The sequence below is a fragment of the Cebus imitator genome, unplaced genomic scaffold (assembly GCF_001604975.1).
Source record: "Cebus imitator isolate Cc_AM_T3 unplaced genomic scaffold, Cebus_imitator-1.0 Scaffold668, whole genome shotgun sequence".
NCBI lineage: Eukaryota > Metazoa > Chordata > Mammalia > Primates > Cebidae > Cebus > Cebus imitator.
In genome coordinates, this window is record NW_016107983.1 from 684094 (window position 1) to 690072 (window position 5979).

Consider the following 5979-nt stretch of genomic DNA (forward strand, 5'->3'; position numbering starts at 1 on the left):
GCTGTGCTTCAGTGGTCATGTTCCATGTCCACTCTCATGTTCTGCTTCTACACCTGGTTCCTTTTTTCTTAGAAGAGATAATCAGTAAAAGTAATATAAATCTTAATGTCTTTGTTCTTTCTTAACAAGTATGGAACAGTGCTGACGCATTATGCCCCTTACCTCATCTTGGCTACCTGAAAGTCTTGGGCCCCTACCTATGTGACACGAGATGTACTTGACCCTATCACTGATCACCAGTGCCACACCCTACCTACCCTGCCCCCAGCTTTGTACTAAATAGAAGTTGGGGCCACTGGCAGACTCCACGCTTTGGTTGGCCCCCAGTGGAACCCTGGGCCTAAACTCTCTTTTCTCCATCTCTGTGTCTTGTGTCTTTTATTTCTACAGTTTCTCATCTCCACACCAGCAGAGAGGGGCTCAAAGGACCCTGTAGGGCTGGACTTTACAGCTTCCCATGGCCCCCTCTTTACTATGTCCTATCAGCTTGTAGCTGCCATGGCTCTAGCCTCACTCTGACCCCATCTTCTCCCACTGTCCCCTTATTCAAGATCCAGTCACACTGGCCCACCGCAAGCCTTGCTGCTTCCCTATCGTTCTTACCTAGGGTGATTTTTCTCTAGAGCACAGGCCTCATGGGACATTCTGTAAGTCAGTGCTTCCCAATCATTTTAACATCAGGGCTTTCAGAAATTTTACTTCTTTTGAGGCCCAGCACAGCGGCTCATGCCTGTAATCCCAGAACTTTGGGAGACAGAGGCAGGCAGCTCACCTGAGGTCGGCAGTCTAAGACCAGCCTGGCCAACATGGTGAAACCCAGTCTGTACTAAAAATGCAAAAATTAGCCGGGTGTGGTGGTGCACATCTGTAATCCCAGCTACTTGGGAGACTGAGGCAGGAGAATTGCTTGAACAGGGGAGGTAGAGGTTGCTATAGGTCGAGATCACTCCTGGGTGACAGAGTGAGACTTCGTCTCAAAAAAAACAAAAAGGAAATGTTACTTCATTCATGTATTTTGAGGCCACATTAACAGGTGACTGAAAGAAATACATATTATGCCATCCTGGGAAATCGAACGTTTATTATTGTATAGTGATGTGCTTTGTCTCTAGTGTTTTATTATTTATTTTTTTTTCCTGAGTCTATTTTGTCTGAGACAGGAAGGCATCCCGTCTCCCACCTGCTAATCTTCCTTTAGTGCCTGTCATTGGCAGAAGCTAACAAGAAGTCAGCCGGCAAGGGGGCCTAGGAAATGTGGCCTGGGAGATGTTCTCACTGTAACTTCCGTATCTGTAATCTTTCCTTTTGCATTTCACATCCTTTTGTTTCTCTATGCTTGTTTCTGGATTGTTTTTTCTGACCTGACGTCCAGTTCTCTCACTCCTTTTGCAGCCATGTCAAATCTGCTGTTAAATCCATCCATTGAACTTAGTTTGAATTTTTTAGTCATAAACTTTTTTTTTTTTTTTTTGAGACTGAGTCTTGTGTGTCACCCAGGCTAGAGTATAGTGGCACAATCTTGGTGGAGTGCAACCTCCACCTCCCGGTTTCAAGTAATTCTCCTGCCTCAGCCTCCTGAGTACAGTAGCTGGGATTACAGGCACACACCACGATGCCCGGCTAATTTTTGTATTTTTCTTTTTTTTTGAGACAGAGTCTCACTCTGTTGCCCAGGCTGGAGTACAGTGGCATGATCTTGGCTCACTGCAGCCTCTGCCTCCTGGGTTCAAGCAATTCTCCTGCCTCAGCCTCCCAAGTAGGAGGGACTACAGGTGTGTGCCACCATGCCCAGCTAATTTTGATATTTTTAGTAGAGATGGGGTTTCACCATGTTGGCCAGGGTGGTCTTGATCTCCTGACCTCGTGATCTGCCCGCCTCAGCCTCCCAAAGTGCTGGGATTATAGGCATGAGCCACTGTACCCAGCCCTAATTTTTGTATTTTTAGTAGAGATGAGGTTTTGTCATGTTGGCCAGGCGGGTCTTGAACTCCTGGCCTCAAGTGATCCCCCTGCCTCAGCCTCTCAAAGTGCTGGGGTTACAAGTGTGAGCAACTGTACCTGGCTTTCTATTTATTTCTTTTTCACATATGCTATATAATTTATAGAGCTTTCAGTTCCTTGCTGAAATTTTCAGTTTGGGCATTTAATTTCTTGAACATAATAAGTATAATTTGTTTTAAAGTCTGGAGTTCCTCTCTGGCTCTATTTCTATTGACTTATTTCTGATGGTTTTAGCTCAAGAAATCTTGCTTCCTCATTTTTCTGTTTATTTTTGTATGTTAAAATTGTGTTTCTGAAACTATTTGTAGAAGTAATTTGAAATGGGGTGATTTTATCATTCACCAAAGAGAGTTTTCTTTCTCTCTCTCTTTCTTTCTTTCTTTCTTTTTTCTCTTTCTTTCTTTCTTTCTTTCTTTCTTTCTTTCTTTCTTTCTTTCTTTCTTTCTTTCTTTCTTTCTTTCTTTCTCTTTCTCTCTTTCCTCTTTCTATCTCTCTCTCTCTCTCTCTCTCTCTCTCTCTCTCTCTCTCTTTCTTTCTTTCTTTCTTTTTGAGACAGAGTCCAGGAATTTTTTGACTCTGTTGCCCAGGCTGGAGCGCAGTGGCGTAATCTTTGTTCACTGCAACCTCCACCTCCCAGGTTTAATTGATTCTCCTGCCTCAGCCTCCTGAGTAGCTGGGATTACAGGTGACTGCCACCATGCCCAGCTAATTTTTTTCTTTTTACTAGAGATGGGGTTTCACCATGTTGTCCAGGCTGGTCTCAAACTCCTGACCTCAAGTGATCCTCCCACCTCGGCCTCCCAAAGTGCTGGGATTACAGGTGTGAGCCACTGTGCCTGGCTAAAGAGAATTTTCTATTGCTTTTGCCAGGCGCCTGGAGGTATTAGCAAACTGAGATCATCTTAGTTCATACTTAGGGCATGATGTTTTTCTCGGGAACCTGGATGACTCAGACCTGGACTATCATTCAGGTAAGGACTGGTTTACTTTCAGTTCACCTTTACTTCTGAAATGCAGTCCTTTGGGGGCTGAGTCAAGTGTGGGAGGTGGCTTATCACGCCCACTCTTGGCAGGCCCCAGACTTCGATGTTTATCTCCAGCCGTGCAAAGCCACCAAAAGTGAGCTTAGCCTCTCAGGCACTCTTTTCAACTGGCAAAAGCATCCAGGACAACTGCAGCCTCAAGTATCTGGGTCACCTCCTGGGAATCCTGTTCTCTCTCAGACCTCAACATGGCAATTCTTCACTATTTTGTTAGTTCTTTGATGCTTATTATTTATTTATTTTTGAGTTGGAGTTTTGCTTTTGTTACCCAGGCTGGAGTGCAATGGCACAATCTTAGCTCACTGCAACCTCCCGGTTCAAGCGATTCTCCTGCCTCAGCCTCCCAAATAGCTGGGATTACAGGTGCCCACAACCATGCCTGGCTAATTTTTGTATTTTTAATAGACACAGGGTTTCACCATGTTGGCCAGGCTGGTCTTGAATTTCTGACTTCAGGTGATCCTCCCACTTCGGCCTCCCAAAGTGCTGGGATTACAGGCAGGTACCACCACACCTGCCCAATTTCCAGCTACTCAGGAGGCTGAGGCAGGAGAATCACTTGAACCCAGGAGGCAGAGGTTGCAGTAAGCCGAGATTGTGCCACTGCACTCCAGCCTGGTAAGGAAGTGGGACTCTGTATCAAAAAAAAAAAAGATTGTTTATGTTGGCCAGGTGCAGTGGCTCACACCTGTAATCCTATCGCTTTGGGAGGCTGAGCTGGAGGATGGCTTGAGACCAGTTCAAGACCAGTCTGGGCAACATAGCGAGACCCCATCTCTAAAAAAAAAAATATTAAAAATTAGCTGGGAATGGTGATAAATTACCTGTAATCCTAGCTGAGGCAGGAGGATCTCATGAGCCCAGGAGTTTGAGGGTACAGTGAGATACGATCAGGTGACTGCATTCCAGCCTGGGTGGCAGAGCAAAACCCTGTCTTAAAAAAAAAAGATTTTGCGGCCGGGCGCGGTGGCTCAAGCCTGTAATCCCAGCACTTTGGGAGGCCGAGGCGGGTGAATCACGAGGTCAAGAGATTGAGACCATCCTGGTCAACATGGTGAAACCCCGTCTCTACTAAAAATACAAAAAATCAGCTGGGCATGGTGGCACGTGCCTGTAATCCCAGCTACCCAGGAGGCTGAGGCAGGAGAATTGCCTGAACCCAGGAGGTGGAGGTTGCGATGAGCTGAGATCGTGCCATTGCACTCCAGCCTGGGTAACATGAGTGAAACTCCGTCTCAAAAAAAAAAAAAAAGATTTTGTGTGTATATGTGTATACATTTTTTTTTTTAAGAGATGGGTTTTTACCATATTGATCAGGCTGGTCTTGAACTCCTAACCTCAGGCGATCCGCCTGCCTCGGCCTCCCAAAGTACTAGGATAACAGGCGTGAGTCACTACGACTGGCCTGTGTGGGCAAATTTTTTTTTTTATTATTTTAAAGATGGGATTTCACCATGATGGCCAGGCTGGTCTTGAACTCCTGACCTGAGGTAATCCACCCACCTTGGCCTCCCAAAGTGCTAGGATTACAGGCGTGAGCCACCACACCCAGCCCTGTGTGGGTAAATTTTTAAAACACTTAACTAGCTATTGTAGCTGTCTTTACCAGGAGGTTTTGTCCAAAGTAGCTAGTCTACCTTTACTGAAAGGGGAGGTCCTGGTTTGCTTTTTAAACTATATTTATTTTAATTTAGTTTTTTTCTTAAAAAGAAACACTTTTGGAGATGAAGTCTCACTATGTTGCTTAGTCTGGTCTCAAACTCCTGGCCTCAAGCAATCCTCCTAGTTTGGCCTCCAAAAGCGCTAGGATTACAGATGTGAGCCTGCACCCAGACTCAGTTTTTTCAGTTATTAAACCATGAGTATGGGGGATGGATCAGAGGGTACAACAGTGGTTTTGAGGAGACTAGTTGTAGGGTGAGCAAGAAGATGATGCCAAAGGCCGGGCACAGTGGCTCACGTCTGTAATCCTAGCACTTTGGGAGGCCAAGGTGGGTGGATCACCTGAGGTCAGGAGTTCAAGACCGGCCTGGCCATTATGGTGAATCCCCATCTTAAAAAAAAAAAAAAAAAAAATGATGCCGTGAGCTCAGATGAGGGCATTGGAAGTAGAGCTGGAATGGGGACAGTTTGAAGAGACATCCTGGCTGTTGAGTTGATAAGACTTGGCATTAAGTTGTGTTTATGGGTGAGAGAGGTGAGGGTGGCGGGTGCTCCAAGTTTTTGGCATGAGTAACTGGATGGTCCTAGTCCAAGACAGGGTGTCTGAAAGGAATGACAAGTTGATGAAAGAAGGTAAGCAGGCTGGGCATGGTGGCTCACGCCTGTAATCCCAGCACTTTGGGAAGCTGAGGCAGGAGGAGCACTCGAGGTCAGGAGTTCAAAACCAGCCTGGCCAACCTGGTGAAACTCCTCCATCTCTACTAAAAATACAAAAATTAGGCATGCACCTGTAGTCCCAGCTGCTTGGGTGGCTGAGGCACAAAAGTCGCTTGAACTTGAGAGGCAGAGGTTGCTGTGGGCCGAGATTGCACCACTGCACTCCAGCCTGGGCGACGGAATGAGACTGTCTCAACAACAAAAAAAGTCATCAGTTTGCCTTTGGGCATATATGTCTGATGAGATTTTGGGACGCCCAAGTGAGAATGTCTCGTGGGGAGTTGGTTATTTGAGCCTGGGATTCAGGCAGTGATGTATAAAATTGGGAGTTTGCAACAGATGGGGGGAATTTTCAACCTGCTTTGGTGATGATCTCAAATTGAATTATTATTATTGTTATTTTGAGACAGAGTTTCACTCTGTCACCAGGCTGGAGTGCAGTGGCACAATCTCAGTTCACTGCAGCCTCCGCCTCCTAGGTTCAAGCGATTCTCATGCCTCAGCCTCCTGAGTATCTGGCATTACAAGCATGCTCCATCACATCCAGCTCTTTTTT